We start from the raw sequence: 13,223 nt of genomic DNA, 5'->3' as shown, positions 1-13,223 counted from the left end.
GACAAATGGCTGTTTCAGTCCTCACTATTGAACGAATTTTATTCATTTTGTAAGTCTGTACGCCTACTCGATAAGGCAACAATACCTAAAGGTGGAATTAAATTTTTGGCTGCGATGACAAAGAAAACTAAAATGTTCAAAGTTTCCAGAAACGAGTGAGTCTAGCTGCTGTAAAGGATATTCAAATGAAAACGAGATCGATGGATAAAAGTTATCGCCATGACCTACTATACTTATCCCACTATGAGTCAAGACAGTCAGTGCCTTCCTGGTAAACCGAGCGAGGTGGCGCAGTGGTTAGCACACTGGACTCGCATTCGGGAGGACGACGGTTCAATCCCGTCTCCAGCCATCCTGATTTAGGTTTTCCGTGATTTCCCTAAATCGTTTCAGGCAAATGCTGGGATGGTTCCTTTGAAAGGGCACGGCCGATTTCCTTCCCAATCCTTTCCTAACCCGAGCGTGGGCTCCGTCTCTAATGACCTCGTTGTCGACGGGACGTTAAACACTAACCACCACCACCACCACCTTCCTGGAAAGACGTCTGCGGTTGCCTACGGAATCATGATTGTACACACAAGTGCACCTCTTCAGTCGATGTGAATCAACGGCCAAGAATGTATTTCTTCAGAGCTTCAAAAATATGAAAATCGCATGGGGACTGTATGGAAAATATGTAAGGGCTTGCCAGCGAAACTTCTGCAGCGCAGTCGAAACGGCATCGTTCTCTTGCAGGATAATATTTGCCCACATGTTGCAGAAGTCGAGCTGGGAAGTCCTTACGTATCCTCCATACGGTCCCGATCTCTCCCCCATATGATTTCTACAATTTTGGAGCGCTGGAGAAAGACTTCCGTGGCCACAGACTTGCATCAGACGAAAAGTTACAAGCCTAATTACGTATGAAATCGCAAACTTTTCCAAACAGGCATTAATCATTAACAGTTATGGTGATTCATTTTGAAACAATAAACTGTCTAGTTACTTCTTTGGCTTCTGTATCTCAATCAGTAAAAACGGATCCCTTATTGGTTCACTTTGTTGTCCATCTATCTAACTAACTATCTATCTGTCTGTCTGTCTGTCTGTCTGTCTGCCCGACTATTCAAATCCCTTTTTCTAGGGGACGGGTAGACAAATTAAGCTGAAATTTATTTCATCTATTAAGGTGTACGGTCTCTTGCCAATATAAAATAATAAAGCATGCACTAAAAAGATGGGCCATTAATGTCACCTATTTGGATATTCGAAAAGACTTGTGTCACAACCTACAGGATATGTATGTACGTATGAAAACAGGGGCCTAGAAACGACGGAGAGGCTTCGTCCCGCCGTAGTTCTCAGTGATTCACAACCCCACATCAGGCCACGGCAGTCCACCCAACCCACCGCCGCTCCACACCGAACCCAGGGTTATTGTGTGGTTCGGCCCCTAGTGGACGAACCGGGAACATCTCATACCAGACGAGTGTAACCCCAAAATGTTTGCGTGGTAGAGTAATTATGGTGTATGCGTACGTGGAAACGATGTTTGCTCAGCAATCGCCGACACAGAGTAACTGAGGCGGAATAAGGGGATCCAGCCCACATTCGCCGAGGTAGATGGAAAACTGCCTTAAAAACCATCCACAGGCTGGCCGGCACATCGGACATAGACACTAATCCGACGGCCGGATTCGTGCCGGAGACCGGCACGCCTTCCAGCTCGGAAAGCAGCGCGTTAGACCGCTCGACTAGCTGAAATTTGTTAAGAAACAAGCTCTCACATTAGAACTAAAGGGAAAAAAATCTGAAAATTGTCAATTTGTGCTTATATCTATCGAAGAAGTTTTTTGGCATTTGATATCAGACCATCCTTGACACCCAATCTTTAAGAAACGGGGAAACGTATCAGAGTGAAATTTATGTCGCGTGCTTAGGTCTATGGTCCCTTGGCGTTACAAGAAATTCAAACTTGTAGGCCAATGAAATCAAAAGATATGACCATTTATGTAACATATCATGATACAAATTCACTCGATAAAACTGGTGGGGTATTCCCACTTGATGTAGAATCGTGAAATTTGCCGAGAAGAAACGTTTCACAGTACAACAAAAGGAAAAAAATTCAGAAAATGGTTAATTTAAAATTATATCACATGAAAAAATATTTCTTTTGTCATTTGTTATCCGATTTTATGCTCGAAATTAAAACTCTCGTGGTCTAGTAGTAGCGACTTTAACTAGTTATGAAAACCGCCTCCGTCCTGCATTCGAACCCAGTCCCTGCTTATATTTGGGGTAGACATAATCAGTAATGGCGGACGAAGATTTCCGGCATAAAATGTCACTCTCGTTCTGCCAACACCCTTGTCACAGAGGGTGGAAAAGCGGACGGATGGTCAGGCCACTCTCTTGCCCTTGGGCCGAAAACTGCCCGTAAAAGTCGGAGGGATCAGCAATGATCAAAGGAATGACGATGCAGAAGACAATGAAAATCAGTGCATTAAATACACATAATGTGTATCCGCAGGACATGTGGCCCGTAATTGAAAAAGTGTCACGATGACCGCTCCGTTGGCACAAGATTTGGGACAAGTCCACCACTTTGATTCTGGAAGGGACTGCCACGGGAGAGGTCACCATGAGAAAAATACTGAATATCCAACTAAAAGATGACATTCTACGGGTGGTCGCGTGATATGACCGATGTTTGAACGTGCCAGGAAAGCTAGAAAATTTGAAAGGGGAAACACAGGGGCTCTATCTAGATATAGTGAGGCTCAGTTGAGTGAAATGGGAAAAATAGAAGGAATTCTGGTCAGGCGAGCACAGAATAATATCAACAGCAGCAGGAAATGGTATAAAGGGAGCAGGATTTGTCGAGAGTAGGAAGGTAGGGCAGAGTGAGTTACTGTGAACAGTTCACTGATAGGGTTGTTTTGATCAGAATCGACAGGAAACCAACATCGGCAACAATAGTTCAGGTATACATAGCAACGTCGCAAGTAGAAGATCAAGATGTTGTTGTTGTTGTCTTCAGTCCTGAGACTGGTTTGATGCAGCTCTCCATGCTACTCTATCCTGTGCAAGCTGCTTCATCTCCCAGTATCTACTGCAACCTACATCCTTCTGAATCTGCTTAGTGTACTCATCTCTCGGTCTCCCTCTACGATTTTTACCCTCCACGCTGCCCTCCAATGCTAAATTTGTGATCCCTTGATGCCTCAAAACATGTCCTACCAACCGATCCCTTCTTCTAGTCAAGTTGTGCCACAAACTTCTCTTCTCCCCAATCCTATTCAATACCTCCTCATTAGTTACGTCAAGATATAGAGTACGTATACGAGGATATTGAACTGGTAATTCAGTACATAAAGGGAGATAAAAATAATCAGCCGGCCGCGGTGGTCTAGCGGTTCTAGGCGCTCAGTCCGGAACCGCGCGCCTGCTACGGTCGCAGGTTCGAATCCTGCCTCGGGCATGGATGTTTGTGATGTCGTTTGGTTAGTTAGGTTTGAGTAGTTCTAAGTTCTAGGGGACTGATGACCACAGATGTTAAGTCCCATAGTGCTCAGAGCCATTTGAACCATAAAAAAAATCATCTTCTGTCCGTGTTTGCTTACAAATAAAGATGAAAATCTAATAGTCACGTGGGATTGGAATGTGGCTGTAGGTGGAAGAATAGAAGAAGGTGTCGCGAGAATATGGGCTTGGTTGTAAGAACTATAGAGGAGAAGTACTGAGGTCTGCCATAAAGATCAATTAGTAATAGCGAATACCCTGTGCAAGAATCACACGAGGAGGAGGTACACTTGGAAAAGACAGGGAGATACAGGAAGACTTCAGGTAGACCAGAGCAGGGTCGGGCAGAGATTCCGAAATCAGATACTGGATTTAAGACCTATCCAGGAGCAGATATAGATTCAGATCACAATTTAGTAATGATAGAGAGTAGACTTACGATTAAGCGATAAGTCAAGAAGAATAAATGCGCTAATAGGTGGGATGCAGAAATACTACGGAATGGAGAGATATGTTTCAAGTTCTCTGAGGCTATACATACTTCAATAATGAATAGCTCAGAAGTCAGTTCAGTTGAGGAAGAATGGACATCTATAAAAAGGGCAAACACAGAAGTTGGGAAGGGAAACGTAGGTACAAGTAAGTTAACTGCGAAGAAACCATGGATAACGGAAGAAATACTTTCCCTAATCGGACATACAAGGAAATTCAAAAATATGTAGGGAAATTCAGGAATACAGAAGTATAAGTCACTTACGAACGAAAAATTTAGGATGTGAAGAGTTGCTACGGCTAAATGGCTACTTTGGCTAAATGGCTACTTTAAAAAAGTGAAGAAATCTAAAACAGGTGATTGTCAGAATGACTGATTCAGCATATTAAAAAATTCAAAGCAAGAGCGGTAACATTAAGTGTGCAGTGAGAATTCCGCTGTTATATGCAGAGAAGAGAGCGGGTAGGTGGAAAGAGGACTCTATGAGGAGGAGGACTTGTCTGACGTAGGAATGGAAGGAGGAAGAGGAATCGATATAGAAGAGACAGGGGAAGAAATGGAAGAAGAAAGAGTAGTCGATATAGAAGAGATAGGGGACTTATTACTAGAGTCAAAATTTAAAAGAGCTTTGGACGACTAGAGATCAAATAAGGCAGAAGGGATGGATAACAGTCAATCGGAATTTCTAAACTCACTGGGGAAAATGACAACAAAACGACTATTCATGTTGGTGTGTAGAGTGTATGGCACTTGCGATATACCATCAGACATTCGGGAAAACATCATTCACGAAATTCCAAAAATAGTAAGAGGCGACGAGTGTGAGAATTATCGAACAATCAGCTTAACAGATCACGCATCCAATCATGCCTTGCTGACAAGAATAACATACAGGAGAATGGAAAAGAAAATTGAGGCTCTATTAGACGACGATCAGTTTGGTTTTAGGATGGGTTAAGGCACTAGATAGACAGTTTTGACGTGGCGACCGAAGAAAAATCAAGATTCCTTGATAGAATTTGGTGAACTGGAAAACGTGTTAGGGCAATCTCAAGTGGTGCAAGATGGTCGAAATTCTGAGGAAAATCGAGTAATCTACAGGAAGAGACGGCTAATGTACAATATGTAAAAGAAACAAGAGGGAACAATGAGAGTGGAAGACCAGGTACGAAGTGCTCGGATTAGAAAGGGTGTAATACAGGGATGTAGTCTTTCGCTTCTACTGTTCAATCCGTACATCGAAGAAGCAATGATGGAAATGAAAGAAAGGTTCAAAAGTGGAATTAAAATTCAAGGTGAAAGGATAAGGTTCGCTGACGAAATTGCTATCCTCAGTGAAAGTGAAGAGGAATTACAAGATGTGTTGAATAGTATGAGCAGTCTAATAAGTATAGAATATTTATTGAGAGTAAATCGAAGGAAGATGAAAGTAATGGGAAGTAGCAGAAATGAGAACAGCAAGAAACTTAACAGCGAAACTGGGGATCACGAAGTAGACAAAGTTAAGGAAATCTGCTACCTTGGCAGCAAAATAACCCGTGATGGACGGATTAAGGAGGACATCAAAAGCAGACTAGCACTGAAAAGGTAGGTTTGGCGCAGCACTGTATGACAGTGAAGCATGAACTGCGGGAAATCCGAAAGAGGAGAGAATCGAGGAATTTGAGATGTGGTGCTACAGAAAAAGTTGAAAACTATGTAGACTGATAAGGTAACGAATGAGGAGGTTCCTCACGGTATCGTCGAGGAATGGAATCTATGGAAAACACTGACAAGAAGAAGGGACAGGATGATAGGGTATCTGTTTCGACATCAGGGATTAATTTCTATGATATTGGAGGGAGCTATAGAGGGTAAAAACAGTAGACAGAGATTCGAATACATTACATAAGTAATTGAAGACATAGATTGCAAATTACTTCTCTGAGATGGAAAGTTTGGTGCAGGAGAGCAGTTCGTGGCGGCCGCATATGACCTATCAGAAAAGTGAAGCACGGAGCCCTCAGTGCGTGAGTCCTGTTCGCACCTACCCAATTTTTTCCATCTACGTCCTTTTCATTTGACTGACCCTTATACACAATATCTATTACTCATAGGTGAAAACGATAAATTATTCACTTTTCAGTATAAAGTGAATGACCGACGTATTGTTATTTTACTAAAATTACAACTCTGCTCCTAGAAGCAGTGTTTACACTCTTTTTAGGATCAGCAATGCGGAACCCCGCCCTGGTTGGCAAGGACTCTGCCCCTTGGCGCTCCGCAGCAGCTGTTTGCGCGTCCTCGCTCTGAAATAGCTCACCAGCTGCCGGCGCTGCCTCTCACTTTACGAGCTTCGTTCGTCACATAAACGGCTAACCGTTTGCCACAAACAAGACGTACTGTACTGTTTCGTAGACGAGTTCTGAGGTTATAATGTCTGTTTCTGGTAGTTTGATTGCACGTGAAAACTCAGCTCCTGCAGTAAAACCCCTATTATCATCGTGTACTTTTTTTCCTGTTTTCGTACTTGCTTGGATACTAGAAAAATTTCATGTACAAAATATCGTTACTATGAAAAAGAAAGCAATAAATGACCAAATCAATATAAATAATAACTTATTGTTAGCCTGTAAAAGCCGACAGCTACGGTCGCAGGTTCGAATCCTGCCTCGGGCATGTATGTGTGTGATGTCCTTAGGTTAGTTAGGTTTAAGTAGTTCTAAGGGACTGATGACCTCGGTAGTTGAGTCTCATAGTGATCAGAGCCATTTGAACCATTTTGAACCACTTAGCCTTTAAAACAGTAACAAACAGAAACGTGACACATAACCGGAATAAATAATGAACCCCCCTCGTAGTTTCCATTGTATTCTAGTCGCTAACGGGTTCGATTCCCGGCCGGGTTTGGGATTTTCTCTGCCCGTGGACTGGGTGTTTGAGTTGTCCTCATCATCATCATCGTCATCATCATTCTCTCTCTCTCTCTCTCTCTCTCTCTCTCAAACACACACACACACACTCACACACACACACACACACACACACACACACACACACACACAAATCAAATGAATGAATATACCGCACACACAACACAAACAAGATAAACCCAGAGGGATATTTGGCAACACTAGGCACTGCAAATACACACACGTTCAACACACAATGGCGGCCGGAGTGGCCAATCGGTTCTAGGCGCTACAGTAGGTTCGAATCCTGCCGCGGGTGGCAAAAAACAAACTGTGTCATTTAGTTACAGGGACGGAGCATACCTCCATGAACCTTATAATAATTTTAGTTGTCGTTTCCCTTCTTTTGACACTACAGCATGACCCCTTCTCGATCTGCCAGTAACATGTTCACATAGCGCTTTTGGCTCCGGGAGGAAGTAAATGAGTGTCACCACGGAAATAACAATTCACGAACGACGGTACAGACACTGATTTTAATCTAGTGTTCATATCTGTACGGAAAAATGATTGACAGCTTACCCATTTTCGCAACAATATGGTACAATAATGACTGAACAGCATCCACTTCCGTAGCTAAGTGGCTACCGTATCTGATTGTCGTCTGGATGAAGAGCGTTCAATTCCCAGGACTGTCAGGAATTTTTCCTAGTTGAAAGGACTGAGACGGGGTATGCTCAGCAACTTGTGGCCAGTTGAGCAGAACTCTGAAAGGCTTACCGACCGAAAGAGTGGGGTGCTGACCTCATTCCCTTCTATAAGGCACCCAAATGACGCCAGAGGACGAAAAGGTGGCGGGCGGCATCGCCTAGGCCTCTGTTCTCAAACAAATCCAGTGCAACTATTGGTTGAAAATACTTGATTATTTCACATTTTAGGTCTCAAATTACAGTCTGATTATGGGGCGGTTATTGTTTCGTTATATTTTTACGGCACTTCAAAGTTGAGTAACTCACTGCCCATTGTTCGAAGGATTAAGATTTTTAATCAGAGAGAACCACAAATCGGCAGTCTGAAATTGTAGTTATATTTCGAAATGCGCATCTCCACATCACTGAGAGGTGACTACCAGGTTAAAAGGAAGTTTTCCGCCACACGATCTACCACTTTTTTTCTACTTGTCTAACTAAATTTAATATAAAAAATTCTCCTGATACGATAGGATCCAGGATTCTATATACAATTTTTTACATGATTATATTCAGTAAATGTGTAATAATGAAAATCATGTAAAACATAACGTTACGTAAATGTTATTCAATATAAAACAAAAATAATGTTTTTAGCTTGTTTTGCAATTTCAGATTAGAGAATCTTTCTTATGGTAATGGCGCAATAGGAAGTTCTTTGTCCACTGCATTCGGCGTCTTCTGTCTCCAACAATGCTGTGCAAAAATATCTACAACAGACTCATTCTCAATTAATTGAGCTTTCCATGAGCCAATCTCTTTTCTTTCTCACTCTTTACAATTCAGGACTTTGTTTTCAATGTGACGCTGAGTGGAATGTCAGACTGCGCCTGGCACTCCCCAAGTAGGGGGTGAAGAAGGGGGGTGGGGTTAACGGAAACACTGCGTAAATAATTTGAAAAGACCATACGGTAACTTGCTGTACGTTCGAGGGCGCTGTGAGCAGTTTTCTAGCACGACCAATAATCAAACACCACTTTCTCCCCTTCTCCGAAGACATAGTCGATGGTCATTCCCTTGAACCATGTAATCGCACGGTATTTTGCGGGGAGGTTCAAATGGCTCTGAGCACTTTGGGACTTAATATCTGTGGTCATCAGTCCCCTAGAACTTAGAACTACTTAAACCTAACTAACCTAAGTACATTACACAACACCCCGTCATCACGAGGCAGAGAAAACCCCTGACCCCGTCGGGAAACGAACCCGGGAACCCGGGCGTGGGACGCGAGAACGCTACCGCACGACCACGAGATGCGGACTTTTTCGGGGAGGGGGAGTCATCCAGACAGAGGAGGGTCCGAGGTTCAATCACGGTAGGTGTGACGCAGCGGTAACAAGATAAGATTTTCTGTGTCAGTCATCAAACTCCGGACGACCACACGCTATGAAGTGACGCTCATCGGTGCCTAGGAGGCGGAAAGGGGAGGCGGGCGATTTCTTTAATACGGTAAGTGTGGAGCCAGTGTGTCGTCGTATATTTTGACTTGCTACCACGCCATGAGCCACTGTGATGGTCAGAAAGTGGTGGTGTATCGTTTTCCACACTCGTGGCCAATGAATAGTTGTATACAGCAGAAGAGAGTGTAAAAATCTTTCGCTTCGGCTATCGAGTTTCAAGGAGATGCGATATCACATCGCTCTGTTCGACAATGAATGTCGATACTTGAAAGAACTGTGTCGCGATCTGCGCCGCAGACGCTGGTGGGGCGTGAGAGAGCGGCACGAGAACTCACGAGGGAACCTTGTTGATCGGTACATCATTCCCACATATTGCTCATACAGAGGGCAGCTGCCTGTGCCCAGAGAACTAGTCCCTGCCCACTACTGCTCAGGCGAGGATGAGAGTGTTTAACGTACTTTAAATGCACCTTTCGTGAATAGGTAACAACCCAAGTCTGCCTCAAGTCTGAAACCTGTCGTTGCCGGCAGGGGAGGACATTTGCCACGTGACTGAGTTTTGACGCCACATAGAGGTTCAAGTAACTCACGGAGCAGTCCCTAGCGCACCATCATGTGTACGGTCTGTCGTACCCGTCGATAGCTCACCGCGGCCGTTCTGCTCACATCCTTTGTAAGCGTGACTCCCAAATATCTCTTTTCAGTAAATGGCGGGAGATGACGACAGCACTCGGCCCAAGAACGCACCCGATATCCATGTCACCCATTTGTTGACGTTCACAAGACTGCCCGCGGCTTGTCCGTGTCGCTAAATCCAATTTAGTACGCTGCAGATTTCATCAGTGGAACAAACCAGCAGGAGCATGTCGTCGGCGTACACCCTATAACGAAAGGTGATGTCCTGCAGTGTGGTGCCAAGTAGAGTTTGGTTGAGACCCCCAAGGAGTGGCTCGAGTACAATTGCATGAAGGTATGTAGATAGGGTTCAACCATATCGCAGAGACCTCTCAATGGATGTTGGACCCACCGTCCATCTGTCGACTTGGGTCTGAGAGTTGGCCTCTGTCAAAAGGCGCTGCCGGGTGTCAGCGAGGACTGACCTGAAGCCTTCCTGCTTATCGCTCTTCGCCACAGAGGACAGGCAGACGGGCGCCGCAAACCCTGTCGTCCAATCTGTAGAGGTAGAGTAGGTATTAATGGTGTCAGCCTCGTGGCTGGCACCCTGCAGGAACAGTTCTTCTTCCTCCGGCACGGTCCTGCGGCGTCACTTTCGGTGTTTTTATTGACGCTTGAAACCTCCCCCTCACTTATCGATCTTAATGACAGTGAAAAATTAAACCGCGTGCACCTAATGGAAATTTGGGAAAAGCAATCGTCACCGAAGTTAATTTTTCGGTAAAGAGGGAGGAAAGGGCTACATCTAAATGAAAGGAAAAATACAAATGAAATTGGTGAAAATTAATTTTGGGAAAAGGGTAAAATTAATAAAGAAAGTAAATGTGCAGTCGTTACGTTAACAATTAATTGGTGTTAATTAGATATTTGAGATTTGGTGAAAATTACGGTCGCCAGTCCTATGGACAACTACTACAATAACTGAAAATGAAAGATTAATCCACATATATTTAGCACTAAAAGCGTGGCAACTGAAAGTTGACACGTGTCATGTGAAAACTGGATGTTTGTCAGAAGTAATAAATTTCGCTACACTCTCACTTAATTTAGCAAAAGAGTTAATAAAATTGAAAGTTAATTTAGTGACTGAAATTAATAGTGAACTTTGTTTCTGAAGCACTACGAAATTCAATAAAATAAGGTTAGTCTTGGGCTACCTCAACAATTATTTCAAAAGCTACTTGAATTTCCGCAATTTAGAAATAAGAGATTTAACTTTGAACTTGAATTAAATGATTCTGAACAATTAACAATAGTAAAATTTAGTACGTACCAAGCTGAGGTGCACTCACAGGTAAGCTAAAATATGGTAACAAAACTCGCACTCTTAATTTATGCTTGTGTAATCTAAATATTGTAGCCAGCTATGAATACTTTAACTGAACTTTGAAATTAAAGCAGTGAAATGGAATGATATTACTTTAATGTTGGCGTATGAATTTCAACGACACTCGGGTTCATTCCAGAAAAGGAAGGGACCCTGCTTGGTAATGCAATTGGGACAATGAGCAACGAAGGTTCATGCTAAGTTGCTGTATTTTTCTGATGGAATAGTTCGAAAAGCTGAGGTCTGCCATACAGTTCTAAAACTTTACGTGCTTTTAGTCTTCCGTGTTGGTTGATTGAAGGTTTGTAGTCGTCGATCGGGGATGCGTCGACAGTCACTCATTGTCGGCCGTCGCTGTTGCAGAAGCTGGATGTTGGCGCGCTTTCTTCTCGACACGGTCACCAGGTGGAACGAGCTCCTGATGTGCGCCAGCTAATGCTTCCCGTCCGCGACACCGTGTCAGAAACTATCATAGCAAGTCGAGCGCAATTACATGCTGCCAAACCCCGAAAGCGCGGCAACTCGCGGGAGCGTCACACAACACACCTGCTCCACCGCTCTGCTCTAGCCAGATTCTGCTCTGCCCGCGCTCCACGCGGCAGAGTTAACACTACCAAAGATCCTAAATACTTTGGTTCTCCAAACGACCTATCGATATAGTCGTTCGATAGCATAGTTGTCCCTAGGCCAGACCCAGCGTAAAAATAAAAATAATATTTACAAAACAAACCAATTATACATCGACATAAATGCATATATAGTAAAACAATTACAATATATAAAGACACAGAAATGTGATATCTTCAGGTAACAAATAAAGGAAAAAAATTATAGTACAATATATGGAAATAGGAGGATATGCATTTCCGGCATTACACGCTGTTTTCGTGTGTGGCCTTGTGTGTCAGACGATGGTATTGATTCGTGCGTCGCTAGCACAAAGCTTTAGTAGGCGTAATAAGTGAATTGCTTGTCATCCACAGTTCTGCCACTTTCTAGTCTGCTAGGCTGATTGATCGATCCACGGTGGGTTGTTCCTGTAGATCAACGTTGGTCTGCTGTGGCGGGCGGAGACATTGTGAGCGCCGCAGCATAGGTCACTGGGAGGATAGTTGGCGTCAGTGGTGGTACCATATTCTGCGTAGGTAGGTGTATGATTCAACGTTGGAGACATTCGGAACAGAGATAACCTTCCTTACCACGTTCAGAACATGTTTTAGACTGGCCATCATAAATAATTATGGTTTGGCAGCTTCCTATCTGGAGGTATGATGGTACATATCGGAGCAGTACTTGGCGTGCTCCATTGAGGACTGGATACATCTTAAATTGGATCCACTTTCCTGTCGCATGTTCGTGTACCGTGCTGTAGGGGCGGAGCAATGCCAAGACGTCTGCTGCTGGGAACTCGAAGGGCAGTTCGAATATTCGCATAGTCTGTAGTCCCAGTCCAGCATGGTCAACCTCGAAGGTGAAAAGATTGCCGTCTACTTTGCAGAAATGAAGTCTTATTTCATCTCTAGAAGAACTGTGTAACATGTAGCATCGTTAATAAGCTTCATATAGAACATATTACTTCTTATCGAAAAGTGAATGCCGACGATGTGTGCAAATGGGATATTGGACTCGTCCTTTAAGAAGTGCTTTTGCCCTAGTGAAGTGGTACGCGAAATTCAGTGTTGATTTCCAGTATTGATTCGCCATGTTGTATCACTTCGGCGTCGCGTTGTCGTCGACAGGAGGAAGCGAACATCTTGAGCGATCTTGCGTTGCAGGCTGAAACACATATCACGTGCCGCGCGGAGGGGTCGCGCCGGCTGAGGCGCCATTTCACGGACTGCGCGCCCCTCCCGCCGGAGGTTCGAGTCCTCCCTCGGGCATGGCTGTGTGTTGCTCTTAGCATAAGTTAGTTTAAGTAGTGTGTAGGTCTAGGGATCGATGACCTCAGCAGTTTGGTCCCTTAGGGATTCACACACACACACACACACACACACACACACACACACACACACACACACATCACGTTCGCTCTGCACAGCTGCTAAAGCGGGGCTGACAACGAAATCCAAATTCCAGCTCGCCTGCTGCGTTCTCGAGGCACCGCTGCTCTCTAGCGTTTTGATCACTCTTCGCTAGATGTCAGTGTCGTTATTCTCACGAGTTCAATTTTACTACTCCATAATT

General features: G+C 43.9%; 1 protein-coding gene across 1 annotated transcript in view; it reads right to left on the bottom strand.

The window, feature by feature from the left end:
- LOC126278423 (uncharacterized) overlaps positions 1-13,223 on the bottom strand; it is a 526,524-nt gene that overhangs the window by 196,973 nt on the left and 316,328 nt on the right. The window lies entirely within an intron of this gene.

Source organism: Schistocerca gregaria, chromosome 1 (assembly GCF_023897955.1).
Source record: "Schistocerca gregaria isolate iqSchGreg1 chromosome 1, iqSchGreg1.2, whole genome shotgun sequence".
Taxonomy (NCBI): domain Eukaryota; kingdom Metazoa; phylum Arthropoda; class Insecta; order Orthoptera; family Acrididae; genus Schistocerca; species Schistocerca gregaria.
The sequence above is the reverse complement of the archived record's forward strand: the minus strand, read 5'-3'. Positions and strand labels throughout refer to the sequence as shown.